The 19,130-nt window shown below is 43.7% G+C and overlaps 1 long non-coding RNA gene across 1 annotated transcript; it reads right to left on the bottom strand.

Annotated features, from left to right (window-relative positions):
• Window positions 1–1,184: 1,184 nt before the first annotated feature.
• Window positions 1,185–18,515, bottom strand: LOC140134241 (uncharacterized). Its single transcript, XR_011856149.1, has 3 exons — window positions 18,305–18,515; window positions 1,602–1,850; window positions 1,185–1,379 (listed from the first exon to the last, which is right to left on the bottom strand). It is a non-coding gene; the product is annotated as an uncharacterized lncRNA (long non-coding RNA).
• Window positions 18,516–19,130: the final 615 nt, after the last annotated feature.

Genomic DNA, 19,130 nt, shown 5'->3' with positions numbered 1-19,130 from the left:
ATAAAAAAAAAACTATAGAGTTCACATTTGCAAACCAACCCAAGCGACCTTATAAGAACACTAGACAATGACCTTGTAACAATTTTATGTACGGTGCATTTATGACACAAAACCATCCATTGTGTACTCAGGATACTTCGACATTGGAAATTATGTGTGATCAATGGTTTGCAGTGAAGAAGAAGCTTGGCTTTAAGAGATCTGTCGGGGGCTAGTAATATAAATAATACTATTTACCATCCCACTACTGCACCAGTAGCATTGCTTTCGCAGCTCCCTGCTGCCCTTCACTTCTTGTGAAATTCTACATGAGGCCCAATTGCCTGAATTTGACTGGAACGGTAACTTGCTTGAGTCAATTATTAGCTGAGCAGCCTCCCTTAGTTCACAGAAAGTGGTTCAGTGATGTTACTGCAGAGGCGAGAAATGGGGAGGTTTATTATGTCACTATCGGCCCCCTTTTTATTTATTGGGAAACCCCACTTAAATATTGAGACCTACCGTGATTGAGAATTTTGTGTTTCCGAGCCTACATGGTAAAAGCCTTCTTAAAGGAAACCTACCACTTGTAGTGGCAGGTTTCCGATGAAAATACCGAGCACCAGCTCAGGGTGAGCTGGTGCCGGAGCTTATTTTAGTTAGTGTTTTAAACCGCGGTATCCCCCTCCCCCCCTGAACTTTAGGAGTACTGCTCTTATGATTTGCTGGACTTGCACATGTGCCTCATCTCATATAAAATGTGTAAAAGTTGTACACCGAGTAAGATCTGGCCAGGAATTTGGGTTATTTCCCATCTTAAGCCATATCCACTCCAAGTGGCCGTGGTTGCAGGCCCTAGGCCTGAACGGGTGCAGGCTAAAAGGCACCTCACAGAACATATAATAATATATATATTCACACTCGTGTATATGGATCCACCGGACATTTTCAGCGTGGTAACAACATGAGATTTTTCTGAATCGGCGCTGCCCTATCCTTCATGTACAGATAGTCCATATATATCATAGAATATAGTCCATATATATCATAGAATAAATGATGGATGGCACTCACCACTCTCCTAAAATCTTCAACTTTATTTCATGAAATACTCACATACATGTGTAAAACTCTTACATAAGGGAGCTAGGAACTCTGGTAGCTCATCGAGGCGACGGCCGCTTCACACTTCACTTGTGCTTCATCTGGCCTCTGTCAGTGCCATGGGGAGTGCCATCCAATACACCTCGCAGAATTGTATGCTAGTACATCTGATCACCGTGCACCTCAGAAGGTCAGAGCCTACTGATATTTCTAGCATGGCGGAGGGACTGGGTTTTCATCATATGCTGGTTGATTGTTTCCACCGATGTCTCCATCACTTGATGTGTACAAAACCGCTTTACAACAGCAAGATTAGATGGTCAATTGTTTACATTTTTAAAATAGAATACAATACAGTTTAAAGTGCTGATAGAAATAAGTTTTTACAGAAATATTTAACATTTTATTTACATTTTTAATCAATTACTCCCATAACCCCATTCGTTATACAGCTGCAGTGCGTTCTGTGGAGACTTTAAAGCTTTGTATCCTTCACCACTTTTCCCAGCGCTGCTTACCATGATTCTACTGTTCCACAGAGCTGCTAAAAGTTATTTTTTCCACTCATCTAGTGACTGTGCCGAGCCGCTGCCTAGAGTGTTATGCCCATTGTTTATGTTCCATGTGATCTGTGCCACCCAGGGAGCAGACAAGACATGAATGAGGGTGCCTTTGGGGAATACACAATGAAGTCACACACAGGATATATCAGGGAGAACTTGGCACTTTACAAAGCGGACTCTTCTTCCATAGGCTCGCCAGCAGTCCTATGAAAATAAACAGGCAATCAGAATACGACACAAGAATACACAATGACATTGTAGGTTTTCATGCATAATCAAAGCTGATTTTTCAAGTCTGTCGGATGTTTATTTGTGTTATTTAGTTATCTTTAAATAGAGTTTCATTTCTAGGAAGTCTCCATAAATCCAAGGAGGAAAAACATCTTAGGGCCAAACAGTCACTCGAAAATGTTCTTGTGTTTAGATTAAAGAATAGCAGAATATTTCGAGATCTTTATACATGTGAAATGTGTGGTGATGGATATCTGGAAGTTCTATCATAGGGTTGTGTAAGGTAAACACCACACAGACAGTAGTCAGTCATGGGATGTTTAGATTCATGATATGCCAGCACTTTGCTGACCCACTGGAAATTGTCAGATTATAATTGTAGATGTTAAATATTCTAGAACAGGACATCAGGGAATACTGTCTAGGCCAGAGAAAGACCCTGAGTTGACAAGTAGTAGCTACAATCTTACACTGCTGTAACTCACTGCTCTAAGAAATTGCTATTTCAGGGATTTTATCCCCTTCTACATTTACAGATTCTCAATCGAACTTTCCAATTCATTATTTTGCCGTTTCCATCATGTCTTTACAACAGCTAGAACTTATTGGATTTTATTGCAACATATCGATATCAGGGATTAGATTTTGCAGGATGTATTTTAACCCGTCGCCGACCAAACCCTATTTTTCAACATGTGATCCAACATGTGATAATTTTTGAACGCCTTATCATATCCATCAAATTTTGGGATTATTTCATGGCACAATGAGGGAGATTCCATATGCCTTCACCACCAGTTTTCTGGTGAAATAGGCATGTAAAGAGCCCCATCTCTGCATTTTAAAGCTTTCTACCCTGCATTCCAGTTTGGAAATACACACGGTCCCCTACTTAAGAACACCCGACTTACAGACGACCCCTAGTTACAAACGGACCTCTGGATGTTGGTAATTTACTGTACTTTAGTCTAAGGCTGCAATAAATAGTTGTAACAGTTATCACAGGTGTCTGCAATGAAGTTTTATTGTTAATCCTGGTTCTTATGACAACCCAACATTTTTAAAATCCAATTGTCACAGAGACCAAAAAAACTTTGTCTGGGGTTACAATTATAAAATATACAGTTCCGACTTACATACAAATTCAACTTAAGAACAAACCTACGGAATCTATCTTGTATGTAACCCGAGGACTGCCTCTAGCTAATAGCTAGAAATACAGCTACTTCTCAAATGGGATTTTTCTTGACTACATCATAAATATCAGATTCTTTGCCCTCTCGTGACACATTGTTTACTTGACTTAACGGTCTCTCTTCTGGCTTCACTTATTACCTAAACATGATTCACAACTTTCTGATCCTTCACTCTACAAACATCCCAGTTAGTCACAGGAGTATAATATGAGGGGATTATTTTTTTTTATCATGCATAACTTTTCAAATTGTAAAAACGATACAATGCATAAAACAAAAGTATTTTGTTTTATATTTAGTCAGTACGACTATATACTGATCAGTGAGATGCTGATAACTGTAAAGGTCAGTATATAGTTGGAGGCACATTGAGTCCAGTGTTCTGGCCAAAAGGAGCAGAACTGCAGTGCAATGGCAATGCTTCTAGATCTAGGATTGCACTGCACACGCTGAAGACCATCAAAGCGTTCCCTGGGCTAATTAACCATGTGATAGCTGACCAATAGAGAAAAAGAAGCCCAAAATCCATAATCTGTTCCAGTTGTTTCATGTCTTGTGCTGGGTGCGACAGATTCATTAAGAATGTGCGCCAGAAATCATGAATCTGTCGCTTCCCTGCACTGGCCGACAGAGTTCACCAACTTTTTTGTGGTGCAACTTTAACATAGGGCGTGCAACAGACTTTGCATGTTAAATACGGCGCTTGGTCCGACGAATTTGTGTTTCATGGAGGTTAGCGCAGCTGCGCAACATAAGGGTTGCGTGCGACACAATAGTGGTGCAGACACTTCTTAAATACCTCTGCAAGCCTTTTTCACCTAAAAGAATGTGTAAAGTCCGTCAGAAAACTTGTGCAAAACCTTTAGTAAATGTGCCCTATTATGATCCCTGTAGTGCTGTGAGATGCTGTGTGCTGACAATGGGGCACATCTACTTACCTGACCCTTACGCAATCCCCGCTGTGTGTTGTCTGATGATCATGCACTCCGGCATGATTCACTAAGATTGTGCGTCCGATATCCAGCATATGTCGCTTCCCCGCTCAGGTCCCCTGGAGTTCACCTTCTTCTTCCCGGTGCATGTAAGTGCATGGCTTGTGACACAAATTCAAATGTTAAATCCCGAGCTCAGTCTCGATCCGCCCCCCTGATTTGTGTCGCATTAAAGCCGGAGCTTTCATGCAAAATGGTAACTGACGTTTGTGCGGTCCGCGGACTCTTAGTAAATGAGCCCCAATGTGCTTAGATTATCAGGGTACAGGGTTTATCTACACTTTAATTTACCTTATGTACATTTTGCTAGGTCTGACACATAGAAAGAGAGATGGGACAGATCAGATGAGATAATGAGACCCATGTGATGCATATAACATGCAAATACATTCTCAGCTCTGCTACATTTCAGCCAGAACATACAGATCTGCAGTGCCTCTCTCCCCTTCCCCTGGATAAAGACCTTAACTGTCTGTAGCTTGTAGCTTTACTCTCCTGACAATGTTGTTTGCCGTCAGAAGTGCAGAGATCAGCCCAGTGCAGTGTCAGACAGGAGAACAATATGTCTTGTCAACCCTAGACTTCTGATTTAGGGTCGGATCCCAGGGCAACTGAAATTGTACACTAGGACTGATATCTGTGAATTGCTGTATCTTTGTTAGTAACAGTGAATTAGAGAATGTGTAATTTTGTTAACCTGAGTATACATAAGAATCTTGTCTTCATGGGGATAGGCCCAAAACTAGAAAAAAAAAGCTGCATAAGGAAGGAGGGGGGTAAACACAATCGTAACAAAGTGGTTAAAACTGAAAATGCATTTTTTAATGGGGAAACATCTACAAACATTCACAACCTACAAAGATTCACAACCTTATGGGGATGGTACTTAGCCCTGTATCCTTGGCTGATATGACCTTCGCCCCGTCCCAGACCCTTGACCTAGCCTCTTTCCCTTCTTGGCTTCCTTCTCCTTGTACTCCTCTTGTTTGGTTACTTGTACTACTTTTCTGTGAGCAGTTTCTCCACAGGATCATAGTCTCCTTTCTGAAGATGTCATATCTCTAATAATTGACCTGTCGTCGTGAGGTAGTGGTTACTATGTATGTGTCAATTTCTTCAACCCAGCCCTGTTTTTGTATTATACACCTCATGGTTCTTATATTCCTCATATCCTAGAAAACCCAATAGGAAACGCTATAGATAATTTGCAGAGAAAGGAAGACCGGACACGTCCATCGTGGACATTGTTAGCGTTACCTATTGATCACGTGCTCTTCTTTGCTTCATACCTACCCCCTGAGGGTTTGTTTATTAGACTTTGGTGTCTTTAGGTTCTAATTGTTTTCTTTTAATGTACTGTTTTTGCATCCTTTATAAGTTGTTGCTTCACTGATTCTGACACCTTAAGATTTTCTTCTTGAGCCTTCGTAAATCCTGAGCAATCAGCATCATTAGTTTATGCTTTCAGGTGGGTATTCCTGGCCAGATTTGACAGCTTAGGTCCAACCTACTGCCAATTGAAAGTTTATTTAACTTATTCAGTGTCAAAACTAATGGGAACAGTAGTGGCCAGAGACCTTAATCCAACTGTGTTACGAAGATTTGAAGTGTTAGAAAGTGGTACAATATTCCCTCTCTGATTGTTGATCAAATAGAAACCAGGGGTAGAAGAAGTGGGGAACTGGGTCAGCAAAGGACACCTACAGGCCAAAGATGCCGTTCTAACCTAAGCATATGACTGTATTACAGCTCCCAACCACCAATATAGGAAGCTTGTCATTCCTAGATGCTCTTTCTAGAGCAGAATCTCCCACTCATGGCTCTGCCAACACACCCAGTATAGAAAAACATACAAGAGGTCCCCTACTTAAGAACACCTGACTAACAGATGACCCCTAGTTACAAACGGACCTCTGGATGTTGGTAATTTACTGTACTTTAGCCCTAGGCTACAATCAACAGCTATAACAGTTATCACAGGTGTCTGTAATTAAGCTTTATTGTTAATCCTGGTCCTTATGAGAATCCAACATTTTTAAAATCCAATTGTCACAGAGACGAAAAAAAAAATTTGGCTGGGGTTGCAATAATAAAATATACAGTTCCGACTTGCATACAAACTCAACTTAAGAACAAACCTCCAGAACCTTGTACGTAACCCGGGGACTGCCTGTATCAAGAACATATGTTGTATTTGACATTTTATTTTATTTTTTAATATTTTAAACAGCAATAAAAAATAAAGTTATAAAAAAAGTATGTTTAATCTGATTTCCTACTTATATCCCATCTTTGAGCATGAACTACATGAGGCTGTATAGTACTGTAAGCCCTCGAATACCAGTCTCATGAAAATCCTATTTGCAGGTGTTATTTTTTTTATATGAATGTAATAATGAGACTAAAGTTCCTATTAAGAATTGTTTATTCAGAAAACATGAGATGATTTAAGTGCGGCAGAGGTCGGCTTTATAGTCGCTCCAATGTGCTTTTTTTTATTTCACTAATTTCCAAACAACATTCTTTGCTGGAACATTTACACCCGGATACTATTTGCCTGTTCTGTGCTCACTGCTCCTGTGTGTACTCAGTCTCCTGAGACTCATTCATCACCTCTGCTAGGAAAAAAGATTATTCTCTGCACTATGCTGGATATGCCAGAGAGATCTGCAGAAATAGTTCATCATTGACTTAGATTGCATTTCCTGGTGTTGGATCAGATAACATTTCAAAACATCAAATTATCTTCTCTTTTTTGTGATTTATATATTTTTTTAAGTAAAATAGTAAACTAGAGAATATGCTCACAGGAGGGATTGTGGAACACCAATTGAGAACTTAGAAATTTACTGCAATTCAAAGCATTTCTTTCTCCTTCCTTTTTCCTCTCTTGGTCCTTTTTCCATCCCTCCCTTTCTTCCTCCCTGCCTCTCCTTCTTTTCCTTCCATCCTAATTTTTTAACTTCTTTCCTTTACTCTCTCCATCCCTTTCCTACCCCTCCCGTGAGCTACAGAATCAGAGAAAGGGGCAGTTAAAAAATAAAAAAAACTGTTGGGGAGATTTGCGCCAGTTTTCTATCTGACTTTGCACTGAAAAGAACGTACAAACTGCTGGCACATGTATTTATAAAGTGTCTGCGCCAGTTTTTTCGCAGTTTGACGTGTGCCACAATTCTGTCTTTGCCACAATTCTGCAGCATGAACAAAGTGCGCCAAAAAACTGGTGCACACTTCCCAAGCAGAGCAGGGGGCGACAGATTCATGAAGACCACGTGCCAGTTTTGATCATTCTGACGCACTCTGCACACTCCACAGCCAATATTAAATAGTGCAGTTTGCAATAGTTTTGATAAATGTGGGCAATTAACTTTATTATGACACTACTGCACTAAGTGCTGTAGAACCAAAAATAGGGGTATCTGAAGTGACACTCCCCATTCAGCCTCTAAAAGTGACTCATCACAGGCAAAAAATGACTCTTCTCTGCTCATTTTTATGACTTTGGATGTGATTTTCTTAAGGTAAACACGTGAGAATTCACATAAAAGAGGAAATGCTGGAGAGAATATTTCATATTCTAGCTGATGAGGCCGGTAGTTTAAAGAAATAAAATCTGGAGTCCGTTTAATGAATCTTCCCATGTACCATTCAAACAACAATTCAAAATGCATGCTTGCAGAAATTATGGTAAATACTGATGACATCATCATATCATCTATGGTTGTGTCCTGATTTTTATGTTTTTAAATGCTAAAATTTGTAGCTTGTCAGTAACAGAATTTAAGAACAATGTATATTCCCATGGAAGTGGCCATCCCTGGTTCAATCATTACCATTGGTAAGGTTCCTTCCTACATTTGTGACAGCTCAGGCTCTTAAATTTGAGAACCATTAAAAAAGAAGAAATTACTCTCTCAGACATCTCAGAGACAGATTACAACGTGCCATCAATTAATTAATTACAAATGGAGGTTAGTCAAGACATGACTAATCAACCTGAGCTGGATCACTCATACACAGTAGCTGGGGTATGGTGCAGCAATTGATTATTCTGTCTGGCAGGGAGAAGAGTGTTTGCATCATCATCTCCTGCAGATAAAAACTCATAAGCTAGGACAAGCCTGAACCAAGAGCTGAAGGAGCCATAGACGTGACAGAGCTTCATTATCATAATGTTATATCTGTTTAATCAGCAAAACCATTCAGCACAGGGATTAAACTAGATATGATCCTGCATCAGTGTAGCTACAGCATTCTCAAGGTATGTTTGCTTCATACTGCATCAAATCAAATGGTAGGTTTCCTTTAAGACCGGGATATTCAACAGCAGTCCTCACCGCCCCATGCACTGCATGACATAAATACAAAGAGGCATCTGTCTTACCGCACACAGAGAATTGAGGCTCCAATATCTACATATTTCTGGCATGCGGAAATTAATATTCCCCAAGCTGGACCTGACGAAGATGTCAGATGTAGAGATAAGCAGACCCTATGTATGTGTACGGGTTTGGGGTCCAGCCGACCAACCCACACGTATTAGCTATGATGTCCCCTGGACAATCGTAGTCATAGGTAGAAGCCATCAATTTGCCAGATTGACTGTTCAGCCGCCAATCATGCAATATATTCGTCTCACGCAGCCAGACACAAACCCAAACATCAGATCGGCTCATCTCTAGTCAGATGTAATCTTGTCTGGTTTTAATAGGATAACTAGGTGTCGCATAGGGTAAGTGACTTGTGGAGTGAACACAATTTTAGGGTATGTTTTTTATGATTTATTTCTATAACACTTGTAACCCGCCTTCCTGGCACTCCCCACTCCCACTATCTGTCAGATATCTTGCTGCTGCAGTGATTATATGCTGCCTGTGAGGACATAAGTTTACTAACTAAGCACATCTGTGAAAATTGCTATTAGACAGCATTACAACTATCCCTATATTGTTCCTCCTCATGCCTAAAAAGTAGCACAGTCTATTTGTAAAGTTGACTCGCCATCTATGCAAATGGCTCTATGTGAGTCCAATTATCATATTTTGGGTATGTTCACACTTTTTAGAAGAGATTTTTCAATCCAAAAAGCTGTCCTGAATCCACAGCAGAAAGGCTGAAGCTTGGGTTTCCATGACACATTCTTTATTTTCCTTCTCAAACACAAGGTGGCTATGAATGTACGACTGGCCTGGTGAATCATCAAACGTGTATGACAGTGTCTTACACTGTAAGACACTGTAAAATTAGTAAAGATCTTATATTTCCAGAGGTTCTTACCTCTGGTCCAGAGTGGCACATCATGTGCATTGAGCAGGCAGGAGAGGGAGGCAAATAGTGAGGAGGAGAGAAATAATACATGAGGAGACTGAGACACCGACACAAACAGGCAGCAGCTGCCCCCTCCCTGGGATTCACCACACACTGGTGGTTGGAAGATAGGTAATGTGAATGAAACTTATATAAAGTACTGAAATGATTTAGAATACTGACAAATGCAATTTTACAATTAGCATAACATAGGCTAATGGAACCTGTCACCAGCTAAAAATTTCTGGTGACCAGTTCACTTTAAGATATCTGTGGGACATAATGAGACTAATTTAAACTTTATGGCTGGTATGTGTAGAATGCACAAACATGTGTAAGCACACACTCGAAACTTTCAAGAAAAACGGCAAAAAAATAAATGTCAAACATCCTCATCTGGAAATTACAGAAATTATAAGGGCTGTGCAAGTACAATACATCATGTTCTTTTGTTAATTATGTAAATGCGGTTGTGACGCTGGTCCTGCTAATGAACACCTTTAATCTCTTCTGCTTGTTTGTACACCGAGTGTTCTACTTGATTAACCCTTTCCCTGGTTTCCAGTAACTCCTCCTCCTCCCCTTCTTTTATATTACACAGTGTGCATGTCTAATACACTCTGTGATGAAGTGTGAAATCTAGAGGTTATAGGAAAGAGCTAAGGAGCTTCCCGAGATCTGGAAGTATAAATAGGCCCGGATCTCAGTCCTAGAGAGATCTCACACCCTTTACAAAGGAATTGTACATAGGAGACAGCAGTGAAGGGCTGAGCGCAAGAAGACACTGAACATCTGTGCTGGGCAGGGCTCTCATATGTCATGGATTTCCCTTGAAATAGTCTTGAAATTGCCACTGAAGCATATTTTCTGCAGAATTCTTATTGTTTTGCAGTCCAGGATCTCGATGTGCTTGGATTAGAAGGATTAGTCTGAATGAAATACTTTAATCTATAGCTCGGAGTACTGATTAGCATTTGTGATCGGTTACACAATGGATCCATACCCTGAATATTATTAATCTGTTGTGTCTTCGTACAAATCTGTTTACACAGTGTCCTACTGGGAGGCCTGGGACCCGCCAGTAAAAATCTTTTATTGGGGCCCAAAGCGACAAAGAAACACTATTACGATACCCATTCACCAACCTTTGGCTCGGCTATATCCGCCACTCTTATATACACGGAATACTAGGAATAACCAAGCGCTTTGCTCATCAATTTCAGGAACTCCCATTACATTGATAGACAGTAGAGTACATGCTTGACCTGCCGTTTCATTCAGTTAGTGAGAATCGTTAGTGCGGCTCCATACCAATCAGAGCAGTGGCATATATAGGGGAGGATGGGCCCTTAAGCATAAAAATACATCATATACAAGCACAGTATATATACATCATTAACACACACATGCAGTTGATAGACATCATATATTCACATATACAGTATATATACATAATGTACGCAAACATAACATACATAGACGGTATATGTACAAATAATTACAGTTAGAGATGAGCGAGCACTAAAATGCTCGGGTACTCGTTATTCGAGACAAACTTTTCCCGATGCTCGAGTGCTCGTTTCGAGTAACGAGCCCCATTGAAGTCAATGGGAGACTCGAGCATTTTTCAAGGGGACCAAGGCTCTGCACAGGGAAGCTTGGCCAAACACCTGGGAACCTCAGAAAAGGATGGAAACACCACGGAAATGGACAGGAAACAGCAGGGGCAGCATGCACGGATGCCTCTGAGGCTGCTTAATCGCACCATTATGCCAAAATTATGGGCAACAGCATAGCCATGACAGAGTGACAGAATGAAGCTAGATAGCATCTAAAACATCCAATAATTGACCCTGACACTATAGGGGACGGCATGCAGAGGCAGCGGCAGCAGCGGAAGGCTAGAGAGTGGCATGGCGACATACCCTAAATGGACTCAGGCTTCCAACCAATGGGTGGCAGAGAGGAACCAAAGGAGGTGAGCAAGAAGCGCTCAAATAATATCGGTACATGATAAAAGTTTGCCAGTATATTTTGTGGATTACACAGCAGGGTGGCGACAAAGTTAACAAGATTGATGTGGAAGCCATGAAAACAACCCAAAATTCTGCCTGACACAGCTTGTTTGATAAGGGGACCATGTATGGAGGCAGTGAACTAGTAGTAGATTAAAGGTGATGCAGTTAAAACTATGTTAGTTGGATCTTGGCATGGAGCTGGCGCTCCGCTGCCAGGCGAGCTTTCGCCAATCCAAGCCCCTGTCTCTAGGCTACTCCCCAAACAGCACTTCTAAGAACCTTTTGTATAAGATCAAGTGTAGTAGCGTTCTTATAAGTTTGGGATATGGCGGGTGAGGGGAATGTAAACAGATGTGCAAGAAGCGCTGAAATAATATCCGTAAATGAAAAAAGTTTGCCAGTATATTTTGTGGCTTACACAGCAGGGTGGCAACAAAGTTAACAACTTTGATGTGGAATCCATGAAAACAACCCAAATTTCGGCCTGACACACCTCGTTTGATAAAGGGACGATGTATGGAGGCAGCTATATGGACGACTTTTGGAGGTAGCAATGGAGACAACGTGTGGAGGCTGCTATGGAGACAATTCAATTTGGATAGTGCCTGTATGTGGCAGTCCAAAAAAGTTTTCAAACCAGAGGAGGAGGTAGGTGGCCCTCCAGAAAAATGGAATAGATTGAGTGCCTGTATGTGGCAGTCCAAAAAAGTTTTCAAACCAGAGGAGCAGGTAGGTGGCCCTCCAGAAAAATGGAATAGATTGAGTGCCTGTATGTGGCAGTCCAAAAAAGTTTTCAAACCAGAGGAGCAGGTAGGTGGCCCTCCAGAAAATGGAATAGATTGAGTGCCTGTATGTGACAGTCCAAAAAAGTTTTCAAACCAGAGGAGCAGGTAGGTGGCCCTCCATAAAAATGGAATAGATTGAGTGCCTGTATGTGGCAGTCGCAAAAATTGTTTAAAACAGAGGACCGGGTCGGTGGCCCTCCATAAAAATTAAATGCATAAAGTACTATAGCTAGAGCCAGTGGGCCCTGTCAAAAAATAGCCAGTTTCCTCTGCTTTACTGTACAAAGAGGAGGAAAATGAGGAGGAGGAGGAGTGGATAAATTATTCAGGTTGAGCTTCCTTCACCTGGTGGAGATTGGAAATTAGGAGAAATCCAGGCTTTATTCATCTTGATAAGCGTCAGCCTGTCAGCGCTGTCAGTCGACAGGCGTGTACGCTTATCGGTGATGATGCCACCAGCTGCACTGAAAACCCGCTCGGACAAGACGCTAGCGGCAGGGCAGGCAAGAACCTCCAAGGCGTACAGCGCCAGTTCGTGCCACATGTCCAGCTTTGAAACCCAGTAGTTGTAGGGAGCTGTGTGATCATTTAGGACGATGGTATGGTCAGCTACGTACTCCCTCACCATCTTTCTGTAAAGATCAGCCCTACTCTGCCGAGACTGGGGACAGGTGACAGTGTCTTGCTGGGGTGACATAAAGCTGGCAAAAGCCTTGTAAAGCGTACCCTTGCCAGTGCTGGACAAGCTGCCTGCTCACCTACTCTCCCTCGCTACTTGTCCCGCAGAACTACGCACTCTGCCGCTAGCGCTGTCAGAAGGGAAATACTGTTTCAGCTTGTGCACCAGGGCCTGCTGGTATTCATGCATTCTCACACTCCTTTCCTCTCCAGGGATGAGAGTGGAAAGATTTTGCTTGTACCGTGGGTCCAGGAGAGTGAACACCCAGTAATCGGTGCTGGAATAAATTCTTTGAACGCGAGGGTCACGGGATAGGCAGCCTAGCATGAAATCTGCCATATGCGCCAGAGTACCAACGCGTAAGAATTCACTCCCCTCACTGGCCTGACTGTCCATTTCCTCCTCCTCCAACTCCTCCAACTCCTCTTCTTCTGCCCATACACGCTGAACAGTGAAGGACTCAACAATGGTCCCCTCTTGTGTCTCGCCAACATTCTCCTCCTCTTCCTCCTCATCCTCCTCCACCTCCTCCGATATGCGCTGAGAAACAGACCTCAGGGTGCTTTGGCTATCAACAAGGGAATCTTCTTCCCCCGTCTCTTGTGAGGAGCGCAAAGCTTCCGACTTCATGCTGACCAGAGAGTTTTTCAACAGGCCAAGCAGCGGGATGGTGAGGCTGATGATGGCGGCATCGCCACTGACCATCTGCGTTGACTCCTCAAAGTTACTCAGCACCTGACAGATATCAGACATCCACGTCCACTCCTCATTGTAGACTTGAGGAAGCTGACTGACCTGACTACCAGTTCTGGTGGAAGTTGACATCTGGCAGTCTACAATCGCTCTGCGCTGCTGGTAAACTCTGGATAACATGGTCAGTGTTGAATTCCACCTCGTGGGCACGTTGCACAACAGTCGGTGAGCGGGCAGTTGGAGGCGGCGCTGCGCTGCCCTGAGAGTGGCAGCATCTGTGCTGGACTTCCTGAAATGCACACAGATGCGGCGCACCTTCGTGAGCAAATCAGACAGATTGGGGTATGTCTTGAGGAAACGCTGAACTATCAGATTTAACACATGGGCCAGGCATGGCATATGTGTCAGTCTGCCGAGTTGCAGAGCCGCCACCAGGTTACGGCCGTTGTCACACACAACCATGCCTGGCTCCAGGTTCAGCGGTGCCAGCCACAGATCAGTCTGCGCCGTGATGCCCTGTAATAGTTCTTGGGCGGTGTGCCTTTTATCGCCTAGGCTCAGCAGTTTCAGCACCGCCTGCTGTCGCTTAGCGACGGCACTGCTGCTGTGCCTAGAGCTACCAACTGATGGCGCCATGCCCACGGATGGTCGTTCGGAGGAGGAGGTGGAGGAAGGGTGGGAGGAGGAGGAGGCATAGTAGGCCTGAAACACCTGGACCGAGGTAGGCCCCGCAATCCTCGGCGTCGGCAGTATATGACCAGCCGCAGGGTCAGACTCGGTCCCAGCCTCCACCAAGTTAACCCAATGTGCCGTCAGCGATATATAGTGGCCCTGCCCGGCAGCACTCGTCCACGTGTCCGTGGTCAGGTGGACCTTGTCAGAAACGGCGTTGGTCAGGGCACGGATTATGTTGTCTGACACGTGCTGGTGCAGGGCTGGGACGGCACATCGGGAAAAGTAGTGGCGGCTGGGGACCGAATACCGAGGGGCGGCCGCCGCCATGAGGCTGCGAAAGGCCTCGGTCTCTACTAGCCTATAGGGCAGCATCTCCAGGCCTAGCAATCTGGAGATGTGCACATTAAGGGCTTGGGCGTGCGGGTGGGTTGCACTATATTTGCGTTTCCGCTCCAGCGTCTGGGGTATGGAGAGCTGAACGCTGGTGGATGCTGTGGAGGATCGTGGAGGCGACGATGGGGTTTTTTGTGGCAGGGTCCTGGGCAGGGGGCTGACTATCAGCTGACACAGGGGAAGGAGCAGTGGTGTGCACGGCCGGAGGTGAACGCGCTTGTTGCCACTGAGTGGGGTGTTTAGCATTCATATGCCTGCGCATACTGGTGGTAGTTAAGCTAGTAGTGGTGGAACCCCTGCTGATCCTGGTTTGGCAAATGTGGCACAACACAGTCCGTCGGTCATCCGGTGTTTCCTTAAAGAACCTCCAGACTTCTGAAAATCTAGCCCTCGCCGCAGGAGCCCTCGCCACGGGAGCTTCACTAGTTGACACATTTGGCGCTGATGCACCAGCTCTGGCCCTGCCTCTCCGTCTGGCCCGACCACTGCCTCTTCCAACCTGTTCTGGTCGAGGACTCTCCTCCGTCTCAGAAGCACTGTGTTCACCCGGCCTCTCAACCCAGCTTGGGTCTGTCACCTCATCATCCTCCGATCCCTCAGTCTGCTCCCCCCTCGGACTTCCTGCCCTGACAACAACTTCCCCACTGTCTGACAACCGTGTCTACTCATCGTCGGACACCTCTTTACACACTTCTTCCAGTACGTCAACAAGGTCATCATCACCCACAGACTGCGACTGGTGGAAAACCTGGGCATCGGAAAATTGCTCATCAGCAACCGGACAAGTGGTTTGTGACTGTGGGAAGGGTCCAGAAAACAGTTCCTCAGAGTATGCCGGTTCAAATGGCAAATTTTGCTGGGAGGGGGCAGACTGGGGGGGAGGAGGCTGAGGTGCAGGAGCTGGAGGAGTGCCGATTTCGGTGACATGGGTGGACTGCGTGGAAGACTGACTGGTGGACAAATTGCTCGAAGCATTGTCGGCAATCCACGACATCACCTGTTCGCACTGTTCTGGCCTCAACAGTGCTCTACCACGAGTCCCTGTAACTTCAGACATGAACCTAGGGAGTGTAGCTCTGCGGCGTTCCCCTGCTCCCTCATAAGCAGGTGGTGTCTCACCCCGCCCAGGACCACGGCCTCTGACCCCTGCAGTAGTTGGACGCCCACATCCCCGCCCTCGTCCTCTACCCCTAGCCCTCGGGTTAAACATTTTGAAAATGAGAGTTATAACTTTAATTTTTTTTTTTAACTTTTTTTTGTGTTTTTTTTTTTTTTGTGTGTTTTTTCGTTTTTAAACTGCCATTGGCAGCAAAAAATACCCATATCCGGACAAATCAGTAAATGGTGTTCATGTGAATAAAACTTAACATTTATTAATCACAGAGTTAAGAAGGTTGGGTAGTAGCTATGCTACAAGAAATGCTCAAGGGAAAAATGTGTATTAAAAACACAGTAGGTAGGCTCAAGGAGTCAGAAGTATATTGCCCCTATAGGGTGGGCTAAATAGTCATGTACAGTGTTTATGCACTAAATGACCTAAGGGACAAAGAACTATATCGCTATAGAATACATGATAGAATACATTTAGCCATTGTAGTAGGCGGGGAATCAGTCATTCTCGAGGGGCTCAGTAGGGAATGCTGTATTAGCAAATATATATCGATTGACAGTGGGATAATGTCCGATTCCCACTGTCAGTGGTGTATCAAATGCCGAGTAGTTAGCTGTCCTCTCTGAGCTATCCTCTCTGAACTGTCCCTGAGGGATCAATGTGCTCTGTCCATAAATATAACATAACACTGATGCCGAGCCTGACCTAACTGCTAGTTAAAACAGAGATCGCACTTTTAGCCCCCCGACATGTTTCACCAGCTACGCTGGCTTCATCAGGGGTAGGGCTATTAGTGTGTGCGGTGCGGAAACGCCGAACTTATAAAGGGGATAACCCCTCCCACTTACCATTCTTTAAACCAATGGGGGCGACACTGTGGGTGAGCCTCCCATTGGTGGATACTGATTGGCTCTAATATCAGAGGAGAACGCCCAATGTAGGAAGGTATTACCGGGCTCGACATCGACGTCACGAGCGGCCCTTGTGGTCATGTGACCATGCGCGTCAGCTGACTATGTCAGCTGATTATGCTAAACGGCCAGTGGGAATCGGACATTATCCCACTGTCAATCGATATATATTTGCTAATACAGCATTCCCTACTGAGCCCCTCGAGAATGACTGATTCCCCGCCTACTACAATGGCTAAATGTATTCTATCATGTATTCTATAGCGATATAGTTCTTTGTCCCTTAGGTCATTTAGTGCATAAACACTGTACATGACTATTTAGCCCACCCTATAGGGGCAATATACTTCTGACTCCTTGAGCCTACCTACTGTGTTTTTAATACACATTTTTCCCTTGAGCATTTCTTGTAGCATAGCTACTACCCAACCTTCTTAACTCTGTGATTAATAAATGTTAAGTTTTATTCACATGAACACCATTTACTGATTTGTCCGGATATGGGTATTTTTTGCTGCCAATGGCAGTTTAAGTTCTTTCTGAGTTAAACTCCCTGCCGTGACAATTGGTCCATTTCTTATGTAAATTTAGCTAACTTAGGAGTTTAATCTCTCCAATTAGGACCTTGGGACACATGTCCCCAATTTTTCCTTTGCTCCTTAGCCTACCAAGAGCACTGGATATACTCGCAAAACATTCCTTTGCTGATATTACTATCGCCCTATTGCCTGACTGCAACAACTTCCCCTATAGCCAGATATGGCTGGATTTCTATCACAAGTAATTAACTTGGAAAGCATCGCACAACAGGCCACACAAGTCTTCTCGACCGAAGACTTACCTTTAGACCGGAGTGATATCCACCTCGCCTTTAATGATCTAGGCAAGACCTATAAACAATTTATACGAGCCAGCTGGGAAGTGGTCAGTTTTGAAACGTACCTGAGCCAAAAATTAGTGTACAGGGGACTAAGGATACAAATCACTCCTAACTCACACCAGGAAGACCTTGAGTTCATAAAAGGCTGGCAAAATATCCTTACCGAGAATTCGCTTCGTATGATTGAATATCTTTGCACATACGAGAGAAATAATTTACGTAGATTACAAGACAAACTCCAAAAAGACATTCAGGCGATACAGCTGTTTAATCAGCACCCTGAATTCACAATATTGGAAACTAAACTACAAAAACATATCGACACTCTCGGTAAAGAGATTAAGGAAAAGAAACATCAGAAATATTTGAGGGACAGGAAAGATTTTGAGACGGGACAAGTTTATTTCCGTAAAAACAATCAGCAACGTAAAAGGAATTACAATCCCAAATCTCTCTATACTGACATTTCAGAATCAGATTTTTCTAGCACAGAAGATTCAACATCTTTTAAACCGACCTCACAAGGGGGCACTAAACGGAAGAATTTCAGAAATCGTAAATCACCCCAGCATAAGAGAACTGCAGGGAAATACAGTAATACCCCCCAAACTACAGTAACTACACCATGCACGGAATTAAATGGTCTCACGTCCTCTGGTTCCTACTCTGCGACCTCTACTTCCACAACACCCCTCACCAATCAACAGTACCCTGGAAGTACACTAATAAAAATAGGATTCACCTCCACTATAAATAGTAAAAGGTAACAAAAATAAAGCCGGCTCACCCAACCTTCAGACCGTCTTGGCCGTACTCTCACTGTGGCGATGTCCTGGTGCTCGGAAAAGGCGAACCATAGCCATGTAGCATAAGTGAAACAACGCGGAACCGGCACAGCAACGAAACACTCCACTGGGGTAATATGCCAAATTCTTCTTCTTTATTGAATAAAATTCAAACAACATGAGGAGACAACAACGGTTGACGCGTTTCGACGGTTACCCGTCTTAATCTTAACCTGTCTGCTGTATGGAAATACGCTCACCTTTATAGTACTCTGTTGGGTGAGTGAGAGAGGGGAAACGCCCTACTTCCTGTGTGGTTGCTCGGAAACCAGGCCGCGTCTTGCGGTCACATGACCCAGCCACATGACCGAAGAGGTGCCGCCTCCACGGTCACATGACCAGGCCACCCGACCGGAAACGTAGCCTAGCAACGGGACAACCAAACTATTGTGTAAAGATCAGACAAACGGGCCGTGCCTCCAATTAATAGCGAATCACTATCAATGGGTCTGCGCAATCGGGAGCACTACCCGGGATCAAGGTTCATAGGTAAGTAAATGATTCTAAAAGAAGGGAACATCTATAAAAATAGCTACTGTCTAATACAGGAAATACACATGTTAGCTAGACATAAAATTCAAAGTACTACGGAACTAGAAAGATACATTCTTACTGAACATCTAGATATTGTGTCTACTATTACAAGCACCAGTACACTGAGGATGATCACTAAATTGCCAAAGCGAGTTAAGCTGTATTAACATATATAATCTCAAATTGTAAACAAATTGTAAACAAATTGTAAACAAATCGTATAATCTCAAATTG

Source organism: Engystomops pustulosus, chromosome 5, assembly GCF_040894005.1.
Source record: "Engystomops pustulosus chromosome 5, aEngPut4.maternal, whole genome shotgun sequence".
In the NCBI taxonomy this organism is placed as follows: domain Eukaryota; kingdom Metazoa; phylum Chordata; class Amphibia; order Anura; family Leptodactylidae; genus Engystomops; species Engystomops pustulosus.
This window is presented reverse-complemented; position numbering and strand designations above follow the sequence as displayed.